The 21,682-nt window shown below is 41.4% G+C and overlaps 1 protein-coding gene across 1 annotated transcript in view; it reads left to right on the forward strand.

Annotated features, from left to right (window-relative positions):
• Window positions 1-6,879: 6,879 nt before the first annotated feature.
• Window positions 6,880-21,682, forward strand: part of PDE5A (phosphodiesterase 5A) — a 142,865-nt gene continuing 128,062 nt past the window's right edge. Inside the window, exon 1 of the mRNA XM_068975114.1 lies at window positions 6,880-6,908. The gene's annotated coding sequence lies outside the window, so the exon portion shown is untranslated. The remainder of the gene's footprint in view (window positions 6,909-21,682) is intronic.

Below are 21,682 nucleotides of genomic sequence, written 5' to 3' on the forward strand. Positions count from 1 at the left end.
GCCATCCAGCCATCTCATCCTCGGTCGTCCCCTTCTCCTGCCCCCAATCCCTCCCAGCATCAGAGTCTTTTCCAATGAGTCAACTCTTCACGTGAGGTGTCCAAAGTACTAGAGTTTCAGCTTTAGCATCATTCCTTCCAAAGAAATCCCAGGGTTGATCTCCTTCAGAATGGACTGGTTGGATCTCCTTGTAGTCCAAGGGACTCTCAAGAGTCTTCTCCAACACCACAGTTCAAAAGCATCAATTCTTCGGCGCTCATCCTTCTTCACAGTCCAACTCTCACATCCATACATGACCAGTGGAAAAACCATAGCCTTGACTAGACGGACCTTAGTCAGCAAAGTAATGTCTCTGCTTTTGAATATGCTATCTAGGTTGATCATAGCTTTCCTTCCAAGGAGTAAGCGTCTTTTAATTTCATGGCTGCAATCACCATCTGCAGTGATTTTGGAGCCCCCAGAAATAAAGTCTGACACTGTTTCCACTGTTTCCCCATCTATTTCCCATGAAGTGATGGGACCAGATGCCATGATCTTCGTTTTCTGAATGTTGAGCTTTAACCTGTCAAAACAAGATTTTCCAGGTATATTTTGCACTTTCCCTGTCACAGACCTGGAATCTTCTACAGAGACTCTTGGTTTCTTTTAAAGTGAAGAAACATATTTTTAAACCAAAATCTGGGACTAAGTGTACTCTGCCACATGAATATCATTGCTTCTAGTATTTCTCAGTGACAGTGGGATACATATTGAAATAAGTTTAACAAAATACATGTAAGACATGTACACTAAAACTTCAAGACACTGCTGGGAGAAATTTTAAAAGACAGAAGTAAATGGATAAATACATACATTAATAGATATAGGACTCGGTGTTATTAAGATGTTGATTATGAAGATGTCTGCTGCTTAGCATCTCATAAGGGTGCAATCAGTTTATTGGCTGGAATTGTGGTTGTGGTCTCATTTGAGGTATGACTGGAGAAATATCTGCTTTTGAGTTCACTTTAGTTCTTAATCTTGCAGTTACAATACCGAAGAATTAATTTTCTTGGTGGCTGGAGCTCCTTGTAGGCTATCAGCTGGATGCTGCCCACAGCTCTTAAAAGCTGCCTGCATTTCCTTGTCATGTGGGATTTCCCCACATTACACATGCATGCTCACACACACACACATTTAATTGTTAACCTCCAATTCCATTTCAACATCACAATGTCCCTTCAACAATGAGGGACCTCAGTTCAGTTCAGTCGCTCAGTCGTGTCTGACTCTTTGCGACGCCATGAATCACATCACGCCAGGCCTCCCTGTCCATCACCAACTCCTAGAGTTCACTCAGACTCACGTCCATCGAGTCCGTGATGCCATTCAGCCATCTCATCCTCTGTCGTCCCCTTCTTCTCCTGCCCCCAATCCCTCCCAGCATCAGAGTCTTTTCCAATGAGTCAACTCTCCGCATCAGGTGGCCAAAGTACTGGAGTTTCAGCTTTAGCATCATTCCTTCCAAAGAAATCCCAGGGCTGATCTCCTTCAGAATGGACTGGTTAGGTCTTCTTGCAGTCTAAGGGACTCTCAAGAGTCTTCTCCAACACCACAGTTTGAAAGCATCAGTTCTCTGGTGCTCAGCCTTCTTCACAGTCCAACTCTCACATCTATACATGACTACTGGAAAAACCATAGCTTTGACTAGACGGACCTTAGTTGGCAAAGCAACATCTCTGCTTTTGAATATGCTATCTAGGTTGGTCATAACTTTTCTTCCAAGGAGTAAGCGTCTTTTAATTTCATGGCTGCAGTCACCATCTGCAGTGATTTTGGAGCCCCAAAAAATAAAGTCTGACACTGTTTCCACTGTTTCCCCATCTATTTCCCATGAAGTGATGGGACCAGATGCCATGATCTTCGTTTTCTGAATGTTGAGCTTTAAGCCAACTTTCTCACTCTCCTCTTTCACTTTCATCAAGAGGCTCTTTAGTTCCTCTTCACTTTCTGCCATAAAGGTGGTGTCATCTGCATATCTGAGGTTATTGATATTTCTCCCGGCAATCTTGATTCCAGCTTGTGTTTCTTCCAATCCAGCGTCTCTCATAATGTACTCTGCATATAAGTTAAATAAGCAGGGTGACAATATACAGCCTTGACGTACTCCTTTTCCTATTTGGAACCAGTCTGTTGTTCCATGTCCAGTTCTAACTGTTGCTTCCTGACCTGCATACAGATTTCTCAAGAGGCAGGTCAGGTGGTCTGGTATTCCCATCTCTTTCAGAATTTTCCACAGTTTATTGTGATCCACACAGTCAAAGGCTTTGGCATAGTCAATAAAGCAGAAGTAGATGTTTTTCTGGAACTCTCTTGCTTTTTCCATGATCCAGCGGATGTGGGCAATTTGATCTCTGGTTCCTTTGCCTTTTCTAAAACCAGCTTGAACATCAGGAAGTTCACGGTTCACGTATTGCTGAAGCCTACCTTGGAGAATTTTGAGCATTACTTTACTAGCATGCGAGATGAGTGCAATTGTGCGGTAGTTTGAGCATTCTTTGGTATTGCCTTTCTTTGGGATTGGAATGAAAACTGACATTTTCCAGTCCTGTGGCCACTGCTGAGTTTTCCAAATTTGCTGGCATATTGAGTGCAGCACTTTCACAGCATCATCTTTTAGGATTTGAAACAGCTCAACTGGAATTTCATCACCTCCACTAGCTTTGTTCGTAGTGATGCTTTCTAAGGCCCACTTGACTTCACGTTCCAGGATGTCTGGCTCTAGATGAGTGATCACACCATCGTGATTATCTGGGTCGTGAAGATCTTTTTTGTACAGTTCTTCTGTGTATTCTTGCCACCTCTTCTTAATATCTTCTGCTTCTGTTAGGTCCATACCATTTCTGTCCTTTATTGAGCCCATCTTTGCATGAAATGTTCCCTTGGTATCTCTAATCTTCTTGACGAGATGTCTAGTCTTTCCCATTCTGTTGTTTTCCTCTATTTCTTTGCATTGATCGCTGAAGAAGGTCCTATTATATGTGCTAATATATTTACTCAATTTTCTCAAGCTCAGAATATATAACTTTGCTGTAAGAAAAAAGAAGATACTATATAGTATTGGGAAAAAAAGGCAGGAAAGATGTCATGACTTTTATAATCTATGTTCTCTTTTGGAAAAGGAATTTGATCAGTCATGGTTTTTTTGTTTTTTCTAGTTGTATGAACAAAACCTTTAGCAACAGAAATGAGTAAAAGTCATACAAACCTTGTAAGCCATGTTAGAGACTTCGGGTTTTTTCCTAGTACAATGAGAATATAACAGGTTGGAGGGCTTTCTGTTAGGTCATTGCATTTTTTTTTTTTAAAGTAGCATTTATGTCATTTTCCAAGTTATTTCCTGGTAATGTTTATTATTTACTCATCCTTCAACTTATTCTGAAACAAGATTTGATATGCTTACAGCAATCCATATCAGTAAGTTAGAAAGAATGTATGTTACAAAAAAATGGGGATAAAGAATAAAAGGAACCAGAGAACAAGATGCCAGGGTGAGGCCAGTTCAAAATATTCTCAACTTTAAGTACTTTAAAGTTACAAGAGGTACTGTTCTATCTGAGTTTTCTAGAGACTAGAACAGTTTGAAATGCCTCATCCCATCCCTTGAGATATACTCACTCAGGTAACGGCTTTCACAGTAACCCCCACCCAACATCTATACCACACAGAATTGAGACTCACTGATGGGAGAGTCCAGGGATTGTTTTTCTTGCACAAATTTTAGACGCCTTCCTGGTTTCTGATAAGTTAACCCCTTCAGTTTGTGAGAGAAAATGGGCATTTGGATAATGCCTGTTTATTTAATCATGGTAGCCAACTAAAGCAAACATTTTAAGCCAAAAATTCACTCCATCCTCAGTTGGAAGTAGAATTTTAAAATATAATTGACCTCCTGAGAGGAGAAATGCATAACCTTCCACAGAGAAAAACTGAGCACTGAGGAGACAGTCTTTAGGTCATGAGCACTATAATCACTATCATAGTAAGAAATTAGAAGGTAATTCTCATTTTAAAATCTGATATAACTTATCATGTATTAATTTCATACTCCTTTGCTTGCTTTTTACTGGTTTGTGGCTACTTGCATACAACAGTGAAGTTTCAAAGAAACTGAAATTACAAAAGGACAATTATTTAATGAAGGAAGCATAAACCATTGCACTGGGGAACTGGAAGACATTTCTTAAAGTTCTCATATTATCTGTTTAATTACGTGTTTCTATGTAGTGAGTAATGTCTTACATTCTTGCCAAAAATATTTTGAAAGGAGTTTGTTAAAAGTATGTCAGCTAAATCACTTTTGGTATATCACTGCTAACGGTGTCGTTCACACGTTGTGAAACACACAGCTCCAGTTTAATTCTGCCAAAAAAATTAGGTCATTGCAAAATACCATAATAAAACTGCAGGGAGATGGGGATGAGAATAAAGCAAGGGAAGACTCCCAATTCTTTTTTGTGAAGCATGATAGAAGTGAAGTGAAAGTCGCTCAGTCGTGTCTGACTCTTTGCAGCCCCGTGGAAATGGCAACCCATTCCAGTGTTCTTGCCTGGAGAATCCCAGGGACCGGGGAGCCTGGTGGGCTGCCGTCTATGGGGTCGCACAGAGTCGGACACGACTGAAGCGACTTAGCAGCAGCAGCAGCAGCAGGCCATACAGAGAAGGCAATGGCAACCTACTCCAGTACTCTTGCCTGGAAAATCCCATGGACGGAGAAGCCTGGTGTGCTGCAGTCCATGGGGTCGCGAAGAGTCTGACCCGACTGAGCGACTTCACTTTCTCTTTTCACTTTCATGCATTGCAGAAGGAAATGGCAACCCCCTCCAGTGGGTTCTTGCCTGGAGAATCCCAGGGATGGGAGAGCCTGGTGGGCTGCCGTCTATGGGGTCGCACAGAGTCGGACACGACTGAAGCGACTTAGCAGCAGCAGCAGCATACAGTCAAGGGAATTCTCCAGGCCAGAATACTGGAGTTGGGTAGCCTCTCCCTTCTCCTGGGGATCGTCCCAACCCAGGGATAGAACCCAGGGATCTTTATCAGCTGAGCCACAAGGGAAGCCCTATTAAAGCATGATAAGGATACGACAAAACAGGGTAGGAATGCTGAGCCCTTTTAAACGGATACATTTTTCGTGGTCTGTGTATTTTAACTCCAGTTCAATATAAATGACTAATTAAAAACTGGGCTAACTGGCTGCTCTGCACGGTACCTGGGGACTGCCCGTAGGATCAAGTTAACCTACTTGTATAGAGATTTGTGATTTCATACACAAACCATAGTGATTATTGTATCTCAATCTACTTTTTTCTTTTTCCAGTTAGGAAAGGGGGCTTAATGCAAATTAAGCCTTTCTTGTGAAGGCAGTTAATTTATACTTACTATGGTTATTATTATTAAAGTTAATCACAGGAATGGTTCTGTTAGAAGTTACCCACCAGGACTGTCAAGTCTATTTTGGTGACTCATGTCCCAGATCTCGTCACCCCAGACGTGGTCCTTGGCTGGGGCGCCCTCAGCCGCTGCGCCGTCAGGGCTTCGTGGGAGGTGGGTCCCAGCTCCTCCCAGACCCACGCGCTGATCTGGCGGAAAGCGAGGCAGGACAGTCATTGTTCTCCCAGGTCCGGGAAAAAGAGCGCGGGCTACCAGCACCTCTCATTTTCGGGCGAAAATTTCCCCAGCTACAGCTCTCTGGGTTTGGGCTGGGTCTTCACAGCGTGACCTTTCCCTTGCCTAGAGTGGGACGCTCAGCGAACACATCCCTCGTTACCTTTGCGCGCTCCTCCGGAGCCGGCTTGGCATGCAGCGCACCCCAGCGGCCGCCTGGCCTCCTTTCTAGTCCTGGCCACTAGGCTTCCGGAGAGCTCGCCAGTCGCCGCCCCGGCCGCCTCGGAATCTGGAGACTAGAGACTTCCAGAGCCAGTCTCAGACAGACCCCGGGGAAGGCGCGGGGCTGCGGCACCCCCACCCTTCACCCCCCCGCCCGCCGCACCTGGAAGCGGTGAGGACCCGGAGAGGCGGGGCGCGGCAGGAGGCTGGCCCGGCGAGTGAGCAGCTCCGCCGAAAGCCGGCCCGACTGAAGCAGGGCGAAGGGGGAGGGTCTCGAGGCGAGTTCTGCTCCTCCGAGGGAGGGACCCCAGCTGGAGTGGAAAACCAGCACCAGCTGACCGCAGAGACTTGCCGCGCTGATCATGGAGAGGGCCGGCCCCGGCTCCGCGCGGCCGCAACAGCAGTGGAACCAGGACTCGGTCGAAGCGTGGCTGGACGATCACTGGGACTTTACCTTCTCTTACTTTGTTAGGAAAGGCACCAGGTAAGAAGAGGAGCCAAGGAAGACCCGGTGGGGCATGGAGCGTGACCTGGGGTTTATCTCTGTCCTCTATTGAATTTTCCCCTTCTTTAAGCATTAAACAATTTCCACTCTCAGGCCCTCTGCCTTTGAAGTAGGGCCATGATCTTACGGTGTAGAGACCTCGACTTTTAAGCCGAGTACAGTCGAAAACCCCAAGCGTCGGATCCGATCCAACTTGCTCACAAAAGTTCAAATACAAAAACGTATGTGCCGAGCCCCCACCCCCACCCCCTCCACACGCCGGCAGCCCTAGCATTCCCTGGGAGCAAGATTATTTCCCTATATTTGCGCTCACGGGCCTTTCTCTAGCCTCCTGTTTCCCCTAAATCTCCTTAGCGAAACCAAAACAGTGTTTGACCCCCTTCCCTGCAGCTCCGGAAGCACCATTTTCGACGCGGCCCCGGTGGCTCCGCTCCTCCCCCGTCCCCCTTTGCCCCGGCCCTGGCGGGGCGGGGAAGCCGGGGTAGGGGCGAGACCGAGAAGCAGCCCAAAGGCAGCACCATGCCGGAACCGTCCCAGAGTGAGTGCTGTCGTCTTTTGCCCCCCTTCCAGTCCCCTGGTTGTCCCGCGCTCTTCCTTTCCTTCGCGTTTGCGCGCAAGGCGGCGGCGTGGAAGGCGCTCCGCGGAGGGCCTGGCGGCGCGCACACAAAGGACAGCGGAGAGCTGACCCCGGGGGGTGGCAGGTCCCGCGCGGCCCGAGGCGACCCCGGAGGCCAGTCTTCCTGGTCCGGAGCCAAGCGCCGGGGCGGCTGCTGCGGAGGGCGGGGAGGAGGGAGCCTGTGCTTGGGGAGGAGGCTGCGCAGCGGACAGTCGAGGCGCGCGTGGGAAACGCCCGCGGGAGAATTGGAGAGGCGTTGAGGCTGAAGCCGCGGGGCTAGGAGGGTGGAACGAAGAGTGGGAGGCGGGCGGGTGCCCGGAAGCCGGAGAGTTGATGCGAAGTCGCCGCGAGGGCGAGGCTGCTGTGCGCGGACGCGGGCTGACTCCCAGGCGCACTCCTCTGGAGAAGGGGCCCGGACTTCGCCGTCGCCGCCTCGGGGCAGCGGCCTTCGGGCAGCCGGAGGTGGCCGCCTCGGCCGGGAGGGAGGCGCGCGCGGGGCGGTGATGGTGGAGGAGCCGGCCGGGGCTGGCCGCCGGGCTCCCACCGGCCGGCGCACGGCCGCGGTCCGGCCTGGCGCTCCCCGCCAGGGGGCGGCGCGGCGCGGGGCGAGCGGGCGGCGGCGGGCGGCGGCGCGACGGCGGGGACCGGAGGGAAGCCGGCTTCGAGCGACCCGCCTCACCTGGGCGAGTCATCGCCCCCGACGCCTCCTGCAGTCCAGGGTCCGCCGAGGCCGCCTGGTGTGCACCTCCAACTTCCCACGTTTGCTATGTTGCCATTTGGAGACAAAACAAGGTACTTCCTTCAGCACTGCCCCCGTCTTTGCCACTTTTCCCGGGGGCGCGGTGGGGCCGGGTGCTGTGCTGGGTGGTGGCACCCGGGTCACACTGGCGGGGAGATGCTTTATTGGAAATGCGTTCTTTGACATTTTTGTCTTCCTTTACATTCCTGCAGATGTAATATTTTTGAAATCTTAGATGAGTCTTTTTAACTCCCGTTTCTCCCAACGAACGTTGAGGGTTGCTATCGGTTTGATGACTTTGGGGGTTTTTTAAAGAGGCGAAGGTTTTGGGACAAACCTTATCTCTTCTGTTTAATTACTCCGCCTTCCTTTTAAAATCCTCTTCTCCGTCGCTTTCGTCTTCTATCACAATACTTAATCTGGAGTGACCAGAGGATAAACCCTGAATGAAAGTGATTTCTTTCGGAAGGGCACTTTTCTGCGCGTTTGAGGTGAGCACCAAGACCGTCTAGGCCTGGAATGATCCATTGCTGGAGGCCAACAGTTTCCAGAGGTCGCCTCCTCCGAGGCCGTCTGTCCCCGGATTCCTTTAACCGTTTGCACACTTCCATCCTTAATGAATTACAGCGCGTAAGAGACTGGGCAGGACTGGGCTGATCTTTTAAGTGTGTAGGGGGATGTTCTTTAGAGATGTTCCTTAGGCATATTATTAAGAAAGAACGAAATTATTTATTTAAAAATCAGCGTTAATATCCTTTTTCTTTGTTTTCTCTCCTCTCCCTTTAAAGACACAAACTTGGGGGTGTTTGGCGGTAGCTTTTAACTCATACATAAGAACACTTCACTTTGAGAATCTGCCAAAACTTGAAGAGTAATATTTTTTTCCTAATAAGTTAAATGAATTTTCTTTTCACATTTTTTTTCTCCAAAGTAGCATAGGATTAAAATCTCAATTCTCAAAATTACACTACTTAGTGTAAAATTTAGATTATCTGAGACTGTTAAAGACTTTTTCTTCAGTTGGAGTTTTTATATTACAGTTGATATACAGTTGATATTACAATTGAGAGTAGGCTGAACACTTTGTGATATGTGTGTGTGTATTTATAATCTTGAGAGAAGAGTTTATGTTGAGTAGAAGTTGGAAAACGAAAGTGAAGATATTCAAGAATAGTGCAGGCCCTCAGTTTGAGGAATTATAAAGTGCTGAAAGTTGTCAGTGTGAAGAATATAATCTAAGTCTTGTGTGTAGCCATAATTTTTTCTAGAAACAATATTCCAGTTTGGGCTTATATTTGATAGCATTAGCTGGAGACTTAAAATTTTAAGGATGAGAGGTTGGATATAAAAATGCCAACCTGCTAAACACCGTGTGATTCACATGGTTGTGGTAAAATCACTGCAGAGACTAACTTTACAGCTAAGTTGTGTGTGTGTGTGTGTGTGTGTGTGTGTGTTTAACAAGAAGCTCGTGTTACTTTGCTCCCCCCACTTCTCAAATTTTGTATGTATAAAATGAATACTGTTGTAATTCAGGAAACTTGTGAAATAGAATAGTTCTGTAGGGGCAGTTTGCATGTTTATTTATTTAAAATAAATTTGGATTTACATAGATTGGCCATCTGCATCTGTAGACAGGCTTATTGGTAGAACTATTTCCTCCTTATTTGATTTAATTGTTTGACATTTATGTATGCTTCTCTGTTCTCTTCCCAGACTGAATGGTCTGCACCCAATAGTCGTCATTGAATAGAAGGAAGGTTCTAGCACTCCTAAACTCTCGTTTAAACACCTGTGAATTTTGATTGACCTGGAAAGCAGTTATTGCTGCTATATTACATTGTTTTCTATAATTATCTTTCAATACAGAGCTAAACACCTCCTTAAAAGCCAGAGTGTGCAGCACACAAATGAATGGTTTTTAGCAATCAAAACCTGTTTAAGTGAATTTGAGAGTGTCAGTTGAACAATTCATAACATAATCTATTGGCATAAAAATTAGTTTGCGACTAGAAACTAAAACCTGTGGAAAATTCCCACCCTTTCTGTTGTAGAAAGCTTTGCAGTCCTACAGGTTTGAGATACCGTGTTCATGAAGGGCTTAAATGCTCCTGCCTTTGCAAATGAAGCCTTTCTGGTGCTAATGCCACTTTAACAGCTGTTGTTATTCTTGACGGCATATTAGAATAATTTACCTTTCAATAGTTACTGTGATTGTGGTCAGTGTCTTATGTTATTTAGTACTGAGGAGGTAATATGATTGACTTTTTATTACTTTGTTTTGTACTAGACAAAAGCAGAATATTTGGCATATACTGGAAATAGATATTAAATGAGGGCAACTTTTTATGACTTCTTGGATCAAAGTCCAGAAACAGAAGTTTTACACTCCCATACAGTTTTCTCTGATAGACTTTTTATTTAACACTGCAAAGCTGTGGTGAATTAGTTGGTGTTCCAGGTTCACTATTTAGGATTCTTTCTTTTTTGTTTGCTTGTTTTTAATATTTTTTTCATCTCTTGAAGCTGTAATTATTATTTGCAAGATATTTTTCTTAAAGTCAGATGATGAGTGTGAAATAAATATTGCTATGCACTCTTTAAAATGATTATTTCTATATCATATAGGACTATAACCTTTTCACAATTTCAGACAAACATTTTGTTAAACATATTTTGTTAAGTAGCCATTAAGGTTGAAGACAATAAAATCCTGTGGGTATTGACTTAGTCAGGCTTTGATATTATTTCTAATATTTTTATTACGGTAATTCTGGTGTGATAATGTCCTTTTATCCTTGTATTGCTTATAACCAGGGTCCTTATAGCCAGCTCTAAGGCACTTTTTAGTGCCCTAAAAGCTCCATGTGGGTTGAATTTGGATGTGATTGAATCTGGAAGAATCCTCAGGAGCCCCTGAAATGATGCTTCTCATCGCTCTTTGGTCACTAATGTTCTCAAGGTTTTTTCTATTTGGTTCCGTTTTTTAAGCCCCCACGCAATACAAGAGCATGATTCCTAAAACTGTGGTAGAACCCAGCGCAGTGGCAGTTAGTCATAAATATCTCAAAATAAATATATTCGTTTAATATTAATATAATACTTAGGCTTGTAATACATTTCATTAACTTTTTCTTCGGTTTGTGATCTAAAGTGAAAGTGAAGTCGCTCAGTCCGACTGTTTGCGACCCCATGGACTGTAGCCTACCAGGCTCCTCTGTCCATGGGATTTTCCAGGCAAGAGTACTGCAGTGGATTGCCATTTCCTTCTCCAGGGATCTTCCCGACTCAGGGATCAAACCCAGGTCTCCCGTATCGGTCGCATTGTAGACAGATGCTTTACCCTCTGAGGCCCCAGGGAAGTCCTGAAGGACGTATCTTTGTGATCTAAAGATCTACAGAACTTGCTAATATTTTCATGACGTCATCTTCAGGCCCTAAAGATGAGCAGCTTCTAGCGTTTTGATTATGTTGTGCAACAGAATTTCCTATTTAGATAGTTCCACCTGAAGAAATGACTTGAGTCTTGTCTCTGATATCATTTCTTTAAAAATATCTGAAGGTGTTTTCAAGTCGTATGGGTAGAGTTTGTACCTTCACCCTTACCTGATTACAAAGAGTAGCTTCCTCTAGATTTGAAGACATGATTTAACTTACAACTGCTTGAACTTCATAGTACATTTTAATAATGGTTGGGAGAAGGTTCTTTCATATTTGAAAAGGCTGGGGGAAAAGAAACTGCTTGGTGTTTATTAGTTTGTCCCCTAAATATCTTTCAAACTATTTGTTATACCTGTAACTGTTGTATTGAGTTGTTTTCTTTCTTTGTTTTCAGGGCTAAGTGTAGGATAAAAGCTCTTCTTAGGATAAGAGCCTTTGGTAAGGACTGCAGAGTAATTAAATAAATCAGAGTTGATTGATAGTGAAGGATTGAAAAATGACTGAATTTTGAATGCAGAGTAGCTACTGACTGTGCAGGACTTCCTATGAGATTAGTTTAGCTGGACAGATACAGATTTAGTGGACCAATTGATGTGGCTGATTGATGTGGCCTTGGAAGTATCTGTTAAATCAGGTTCAGCTAAAAAAAAAAGTACCTGTGAATTACACTAAGAATAAAAATGGAAGAAACTTTTCCATATGAGTCATTCACTTGATACTTAGCTCTGTAATCTTACTGACTTGGTATTCTCATTTTATTTTGAATCTTTTTTTTTTCATGGTGTGAGTGCTTTATTTATTTTCTCTAACTGGCAGGAATTTATATGTATTGCCAACTAAATATCAGGCAGGTAAAGCAAACTGAGTGTTAAGTTTATAAGAATCATTCTGATAAATACTCTTAAAAGCTTCTAAAAGCCTTTTATTGGGTAGGACAGGAAGTTCCTTTGTTTTTTTCCGGAACATGTTATGGAAAAAAGCAAACTCTTCCAACTCAATATATATATGGATGTGTGTGTGTGTGTATGTGTATATATATATATATGCCCCATTTGTAGTTTGTAGTGAACTTGCTTTTTAAAGTCTTGGGTGCCATTGTTAGCTTCTGTGTTCTTTGAAACCGTTTCCTTGATTCTGAATTATAAAGTAAGATTAACTTTTTCAAACTGTCTTTTCTGAATAATTTTATTACATCTAAACTTGAGAGAGAAAAGTCTCCTATCTGATATAATATCGCTGGTAAAAATCATGAAAAAAGTAATCACTTCTACTTTCCGTTGAATAAGCGTGCTGAGGTTATAAGAAAAGATCCTGATTTTTTTTTAAGCTGGTGACATATTTAAAACACATACAAGATCTTTGAACTTTATAGAGCTAGAGATCATGTAATCCAGAGTTTCTCAAATTTAAGTAACCTTCCCCTGTTAAAGAAAGACATTCTTATTAACCTCCATTATTTAAACCTCCATTAAAAAACTTTCGGTCACAAATGACAGAAATTCATACTGAACTCATACAAAAGTGACATTCCTGGGTATTGGTTTGGATGTGAAATTCAGTGTGATGACATAATCTTGTCAGTATTCTTTTTTTTTTTTTTTGCCTGTATATATATCTAATCAATCTGTCTTTCCCCCTTTCTTCCCTCCATCCATCTCACCATTCATTCATCTCACCATCCATCCATTTGTCCAGCCATCCTTTTGATGCTATGCTATATTGGTTTTATTTTCCAGCAGGCTTTCTTCATGTGTTGGAACATTTTTCTTGGCAAGTTTATGTGGGTCTTAAACTTTTGATGTTTGAGAAATACCTTCTTATCCATGTCAATCCCCTCAGAATTATTTTGGCCTTACTTGCATAATTTGCCTGCTCTGGACCAACTTTTATCTCTGGAAGAATAGGTTTGTCTCCTTACTTCGTTGGGGCAGGTAACCCATAATGTGATGTGTCAGTGGGGGAGGAAAAGTTCCCAAAGGAAAGTGATGTGAGTGCACCCAGAAGTTCGAGCTATCTGCCGTACCTAATATTGACTTTCTCTTAATGTTAGTTAAATGTGGAATTCTTAAGAGTAGGTATAATTTAATCATAGTTATAGCGTTTGTGCAACTGCAATACCAAAATAAATGTATAAGTTGATTATGAATACAATGATAAAACTCTAGCCAAATGCAAATTGACAACACTCATTAAATCATCCTTGTGGAGTAAATGTGGCCCTAATTGCAATATGATGCTAGGGTCTGGTGAGGTCATCTTGCTTTTGCTACAGTTGCCTCTGATGATTCATTTTTCCCACTGGGTCTCTCTCAACAGGCATGAAACTTTTAGTCCTATAGCACAGTACACCAGCTTTTGGTTTTACTTGGCTTGAAAGCATATTTGCATGTTAAATCTACCTCTTTTGTTTTCTCGTTATCCCAGAACCATTGGGCTGCAGTGTGACTGTAAACACAAATATAAACTTGACTCCTACAACTGCAGGATAGTAGTTGGTTATAAGGTGGTCATTCCAGTAATTTAAAGTGTACATCTTGGTCTTTGTTGTTGTTGTTGTCATTAGTGTGAAAACACAGAATTGAAGCGTTTCCATAGAAAAACTGTGTGTGCGCGTGTTAGTCACTCAGTTGTGTCCAGCTCTATGTGACCCCGTGGACTGTAGCCCACCAGGCTTCTCTGTCCATGGGATTCTCCAGGCAAGAGTACTGGAGAGATTGCTGTGCCCTCCTCCTGGGGATCTTCCCAACACAGGGAATGAACACAGGTCTCCTGCATTGCAAGCTGGTTCTTTACCATCTGAGCCTACTACAGATCTTCAAAACATACTTGCTGCAGACTCTGAGGGCTTCTCATACCTCAGATTGAGACATGCCAATCTAATCTAATCTTTTCTCCATGTCTAAGCTGTAAAACAAATTGACTTCCATATTTACAGCATAGATTCTGGTTATTAGATTTTCTTTTAAATGTAAATAGGTATTTCTTTAAGGAACATTTTTCATACATGTGATTATGAATGCATGGAAAATTGCAAAACATGTCTCTTCCTATTCTTGGTCAAATTTGAATGTAAAACCATATGAAGTGGTTATGCGTTTTATTTATATTTGGTCCCAGTAAGCTTCTGAGATGTTTTTATAGCTGGAGAAGACTTGGGAACGTTAAATAACTTTAGGCAGCATTTGTTTCTAATCCATGCCAGAAGCAAGGGAATTACTCAGTGTAACATCAGAGTAGGGGTATTGTAGGAATCACTTGGAGGTGTCTCAGATCTCCCCTGTTTCATTTAATACTCTGCTATAGTATGGTAATCTTTTATTCTTATTAACCCTTGCTTTTTTCTCCTTTTTTAATTGAAGTATAGTTGATTTACAATATTGTGTGAGTTTCAGGTTTACAGCAAAGTGATTCAGTTATATATGTATCAGTTTTATATATATGTATAGTATGTATATTTTATAGATATGTTCTGTTTTCAAATTCTTTTCCATTACAATAAACCATTGCTTCTTTTTTATTTATTTATTTATTTATTTTAACTTTATTTTACTTTACAATACTGTATTGGTTTTGCCATACATTGACATGAATCCACCACGGGTGTACATGCGTTCCCAAACATGAACCCCCCTCCCACCTCCCTCCCCATAACATCTCTCTGGGTCATCACCATGCACCAGCCCCAAGCATGCTGTATCCTGCGTCGGACATAGACTGGCGATTCGATTCTTACATGATAGTATACATGTTACAATGCCATTCTCCCAAACTATTGCTTCTTAAAGGGGATGCTGTTTGGCCTTTGGTAGTGATACATTTTGTTGTGAGAAGCTGCTCAGCATGTTGCAGGATGTTTATCATCCCTGGGCCCCAGACACTAAATGTCAGGAGCACCCCGATTGTTTTGACACACATTTCCAAATGCCCCCCAAAGTCTGGTACCAGTACTTGGTTGGGAACCACTGTTCTGAGCCCTTTAAAATTTATTTCAGTTTACGATGGTTAAAGGCCCCAGCTAGGACAGATTTAAGCTTCAACTCCCAAACTACATCTTTCTTAAGAGTATGACCTTTAGGTACTTTATTTGCTTTCTCTGTAAAATGTTAATAACATTACTTCTAGTGTTCTTAAGAAATTTAAAGGAAATAATACATATTTAAAAATCTTTTTAGAGTGATTTTCAGTAGGTTACAATTTATTATACATTGGGAATCATCAGTGGTTTAATTATAATTGCAAGTTTGGGGAGTCATCCCCCTATTCTGATACATGGAAATTAGAACAACAGAATCGGGATTTAATAGACTTTGTGTCCTTATTTTTAAAGTGAATTTTTATTAATGGTTTGAACAGAACCTTCTGAAGACTGTGTAAGGTACTGGAAAGGGAATTGGAATGGGAGTTCAGACCTCCCATCTGTGTCCCCAACTTGGTAACTGGCCCAGGTTAATAGACCTTGACTTTATGTGAGATGGGAGTGGTGAGAAATCAAGGCAGAGAGATTTATAAATGAGTTTAAAATTCTCTTTCATCTCTAGGCATTCTTGATTCTCAGCAGAAGTTGATTTCACAACTTCTCAAAATACTTCTTTAAGTATTTTCCAAGTGAGAGTGGTGGATCTAGGTCAGAGTGTCCAAACATGGCAGCTAAAACTATAAAATCAGGATCCAGGAGCAGGAGAAATATCTGTTATATTTTATGTAAGTTTTTGTGTTGTTTTTCCTACAGATGATTTAGCCCATTTCCATATGTTATCAACCATCCTTTGACAGGAAATTAGTACACTCTTTTTGATTCTAGTTTTAATTAGTTAATTCACATGAAGATGGAAAAAGCACTGGAAAGAAAGAGAAAGGGGTGATGTTTTAATAGTGGCCTTAGAAACGTGTTCCTGCGTTGTGTTTTATGGATCATTCAGGGCCTGCAGCTTTTTGTTCTGTTTTATTTGAGGCGCCCTGCAAATCTCCCCAAATGTTATACCACACAAGGGTAACATCCATGAGGCTCAAGTATCAACCTACTTACAGAATTCCCCCAAGTAAGCCCCCTTGGGTAGGAACTAAAACAGACCGACTTTAATCCCTAAATCTCCTGTAGCAAATGTTAAAGCATTGGTTTTAATCAAGTATTGAAACCATTCCCCAGTTTAAAATTATGATTTTTATGAAATATTGTTAAGGCTTTTATCATAGGCAGTTAGTTGTATATTTTATCACAATTGTTAAACAGTTTTATTATATCTTTGGTATTTAGAAACCACATCATCCTCCAAATTCTATAACTTATTTTTAGCGATTAAGTTCTGGGTAGTAATAGAAAAACAAGTTATGCTCTCAGAGTGATTTTTCTCAGCTAAATGATCAGCTCTTATTCTTTATGTATTATTTAGAAAATTATGTCATCCATAAGTAGTTGTTGGTCTAAGGAGTCCATGTTTTTACAATTCTAATTCGAGAAACTACAGACATTAAAACACCTTTTTTGTTTTGCACAAGTGTTTTTGTAGAGAAATTCGTGCTTTTACACTAGGAGCTTGGAAAACAAATGGCTAACATCTAGTTATTCTGTAGAAATCCATGAATAAATTATTTTTATTTTTATAAAAAATTTAATTGCCTTTGAAAATATACTCCAGTTAATGTTTGATTAACTTAAAAACAGTAACTTTAATATATTAAACCCTTAGTACCAGACTCTATGCGATCACTTTATAGGTGTCATTTTTCTTAATTTTCTTAAGACGCCTATGAGGATTAATACCCTTATCTCCATTTTATAGACAGCATAAATAATGCACCTGAGGTCTTATCTTAGAAGCAACTCCGGTTGAAGCCTAAGTCTGTCCCACCTGGGGCCCTTCATTCTCTACTGAAGTTCAGTGTCAGTATTAATGGAAGCAAAGGAAAAACTCAGAGATGTAATATAATGAGAAATTTAACTCAGGAAGAAGCTGAGGTTCCTCCTGGTGCCTCTTAATGTGCAAGCACGTCACTAAATGAGCTGCCTAGAGACCTTGCCCAAGTGGGTTTTGTTACCATATATGATTTTAGAGCGTAAAAAGTGAGAACTCTCTAGTGATATCTTAAAATAGAATGGCTTAAAATGTTTAAACTAGTTGCTCTACAAGTAGGTTTCATCTAATTATATTTTTAACTCATTTGGATGATTATGTTTGCATTAGAATTTTACACTGCTTTGTAAATTGTTTCCTTTTCTTGATGCCAAGAAATTTTCTTTAAAACCTAGACAAGGTATTTTAATTATTTTTCCCTTTCAAAGCATCTGGAATACTGAATATGTATTTTAAGGCATTCCTGTCTTTTTAAGATTCATTTTGTAACTGGAGTGAGCAGTTCAACTTTGGTAGAAAGTTAAGTTATTATTGGATGGAGCTACTTTGTGTATCCGTTTGCTAATCATATTTGAAATGCTATGTGAGAGCTTGTATTTCACTATGCAGTGTTTTGCATATCCCATTTAATACTTCTAGATTATAGGCATTTGGAAAAACTGTGATCTAATTAGATTAGTGGAAAATTATATTAGTTATAATATAAATTATAAACTGTAGTTTTCCTTTCTGTGACAGGCAGTAATATTGAGTGAAAATGAGAAAGTGCAAAAGGGGAAAGTTTTCCTCCTTAACAGAGTATGTGCCATCATATAGGGACTTTCCTTTTCTTTTTTTAAATGAATGTGCCTATGTGCCCAGTCGTGTCTGACTCTCTGCGACCCCATGGACTTCAGCCTACCAGAATCCCCTGTACATGGCATTTCCCAGGCAAAAACACTGAAGTGGGTTGCCATTTCCTCCCCCAGGGTTTTTAGTGAATATTACTAACCAATTTATAAAATTTTTGAAAAGTATGAGATGAAGTATAGGTGATAATACAAAAATTAAAACTATTTAAATATCCAGTAAAAACATATTATTAATCATTACCTTGACTCTTATTTTAAGGATAATATATTTTTCATCTTCTTTAAAAATATGAACACATGGGATGTGTAGTATGAAATAGCACTTTATTTCTGCCACATGTGTAATTTTCATGAGATAAACTCTTTATTACAGTGATTAAAAAAAAAGACAATTCACCTAGACTTTCTGCCCCACAGATTTCCTTCTGTTTTGTTTGTTTTTTGATCATTCACAAGTGAATGTATTCATTCCATTCCTCTGTATATTATTAAAGACCCCAAATGTCTGACACTGGAAATGCCAGTGCTCAGCGTTTTCCTGCAGCACTGCTGGAACCTGGCTGCCTGGCCTTTTGAGTGCATAAACTCAATTTTGTTGAGCGCTCCACCCACACTGAGGAGAAGGCAACGGCACCCCACTCTAGTACTCTTGCCTGGAAAATCCCATGGGTGAAGGAGCCTGGTAGGCTGCAGTCCATGGGGTCGCTAACAGTCAGACACAACCGAGCGACTTCACTTTCTCTCTTCACCGTCATGCATTGGAGAGGGAAATGGCAACCCACTCCAGTATTCTTGCCTGGAGAATCCCAGGGATGGGGGAGCCTGGTGGGCTGTTGTCTATGGGGTCGCAGAGTCGGACACGACTGAAGCGACTTAGCAGCAGCAGCCACCCACACTGACACATTGTCTTGAAGGATACAGTGCTATTAATGCTCTAAGGAAGCCTCATGAAGTCAAAATATGCTAAAGATTATTCCTCCGGACACTGATTTTTATATTACATCATCATTGCTTGGGCAAGACTCTTGAGCTGCTAGGGTCTTCAGTAAAGTAGAATATTAAGGTAGTAAACTTCTGGTTGGATTCATTGTTTTAAAAGATTTGAGGTTTAAAATCCAAGTCACATTTATGATAACTCATAGCAAGTTTTTATCAGCTTCCAGTTGGCTTCATTTCCTGCCATCTAATTAATATCAGTTGGGGAGGGTTCTTTACTTCTGAGGTTCTTTACTTCTTTACTTGCTGTTTACCTGCCTTGTGGGAAAGGGTCCCTTGGTGAGCCATGAGTAGCATCTGTGCAAACTTGTGATACAAGTTTGAAATCACAAGTAGTATTCACATTTATGTTACCCAAGAGGAATAACTCCCAGCATTGATCTTGGTACCCTCCAGAGTTTCTGCATCTCACTTCCCAGGTGGTGCTAGTGGTAAAGAACCTGCCTGCCAATGCAGGAGACACAGGTTTGATCCCTGGGTCAGAAAGATGCCCTGGAGGAGGAAATGGTAACCCACTCTGGTATTCTTGCCTGGAGAATTCCATGGACAGAGGAGCCTGGCAGGCTACAGTCCATGGGGTCAGAAAGAGTCGGACATGACTGCAGTGAGTTAGCTCGCATGCAGGATTTCTCCAGTTATTGTAAGACATATTGTAAAAGTTTAAGAACAAAACTGAATGTTTACCCATTTTAAAAGAGGCATACAGTATAATTCATTTATGAGGTAAGACTTTTTTGTGTAATAAAACATGGAAGGAAATAACTGACTAGAGGATAATAAAACAGGTTTTGGTGAGGAGAGAAGGAATGATTTGGATGGGATGTTAAACATCAGGATCTTGTCATTGATTATAAATTCTTGGCATTAACTTTTATTGCATTTCCTTTGGCTGTGGCTTTATTTCTAGCATCCAGGGCCTGTTGTCTTTCATTAACGGCCTTGTAAAAGTTAAATCAGCTCAAAGACTTCAAGATGGTTGCTCTGTTTTTGTTTGCAGGGCAATTAACAAAGATTTGCTTACATGAAAGTAGGGTTTCTAAGTTATTAGAACCTCCAGCAGAGGGTAAAATACCTTTGTGGAATTTGCATCCATTTCGTTCTTTTTGCTCAGACAGCCAGGGTGTAATTTATGTGGAGTTATAATGTAACTCCTCTTTTTAGGGGGAAGCTTAGTGGGATTCCATAATAAATAACAGTCTGCAGTATCCTCTTTGGACAAGGACCTAGATGGTCACGGTGTGTGAAGACAGGCTGTTTCAAAATCATATCAGACCCACTCAGCCTGTGGGCCTGTGCCACCAGGAACATGGCATTCTTCCCCCTTACTTTCTCTGAGTCTCTTGGTTGAACGTCATGAGGAAATAAACACCCATTGCCCCGTACTCCAGCCCCACAGCTCCACTGGAAAGGGTCTAGGAGATAGCAGCATCTCAAGTGTGTGGAAGAGATTTTGAAATTCTTCCATGTGCATTCTCTAATTTGACTCGAATATCAGCCCCATGAGATAAGTGAAAGAATAAGAAAGAGAAGAAGCTGAGGGACAAAAGGAGATGACCAGAGTTGACTGACCTAATAATAATCACCACCTATTGGTCTGCGGATAATGTTAGCACTTGTGGGAATTTTCCTGACCCATTCAGAGAGCCGCCCATTTTTACAATGAAGAACTTGTATTCAGGAGAAAATGAGCTCCAGAGAAGTAGTGATTGTTCAGTAGAATTATCTCCTGATGGCCAGTGTAGTGTTCTTGACTTTACACTCAACTGGAGATAGTCACCACCTTGCGTTTCAGGAAGAAGTTAGAACAGGCTGGATATGGGATGAAATTGAAACTCAGAAGAAGAAAATAGTTTGCTATTGGTGACAAATCCCATTGGTAACAAATGCTAAAGTATAGATTGGAATTTGGGATTTATGTCTAAAAACATAGCCTCTCAGTGCTTCCCAAGAATTTTTAGCAATGTGTCAGCCTCCCTTATATAAGTAGATTGCAGTTTGTTTTTTCTCTACTAAATATATATTATGATTTGGACAGTAACATGAAAAGGCTTGATGTAAAGAAGAATTTTATGCCACAAATGATTAATCTAAGAGCTTTTGAAAGTTCAGTTACCATAATACACAGGATCCTTTGTGCTCTTTCAATGATACAGTTAGTTATTTGATAGCACAGCTAATTGATGTGCTATACAGACCTACCTTTTCTTTGATGTCTATCTGCCAACAATTTCAGTTGGGAAAAACAGAATATCAAATGACTAGTATGGTCATTTGAAATAAATTAAGTATAATTTGAATTTTAGAGACTGTTTATGTTAAAACTGTATTCATTATTTATCTGAAACTCAGCTTTAATTGGTATCCAGTATTTTTATTTGCTAAGTCTAGCCAAAGCACAGTGGACAGTGACTGCAGCCATGAAATTAAAAGACACTTGCTCCTTTGAACCTAGATGGCATATTAAAAAGCAGAGACAAAGGTCCATATAACCAAAGCTATGGTTTTTCCCGTCGTCACGTACAGATGTGCGAGTTGGACCGTAACGAAGGTTGAGCACTGAAAAATTGATGCTTTTGAATTGTGGTGCTGGAGAAGACTTTTTAGAGTCTCCTGGACTGCAGGAAGATCAAATTAATCAACTGTTCGGAAATTAACCCTGAATATTCACTGGAAGGGATGCTGCTGAAGTTGAAGCTCCAGTACCTTGGCCACCTGATGCGAAGAGGTGACTCACTGAAAAAGACCCCAATGCTGGGAAAGACTGAGGGCAGGAGGAGAAGGGGGCAGCAGAGGCTGAGATGATTAGATGGCATCACC

The sequence above is a fragment of the Capricornis sumatraensis genome, chromosome 7 (assembly GCF_032405125.1).
Source record: "Capricornis sumatraensis isolate serow.1 chromosome 7, serow.2, whole genome shotgun sequence".
NCBI lineage: Eukaryota > Metazoa > Chordata > Mammalia > Artiodactyla > Bovidae > Capricornis > Capricornis sumatraensis.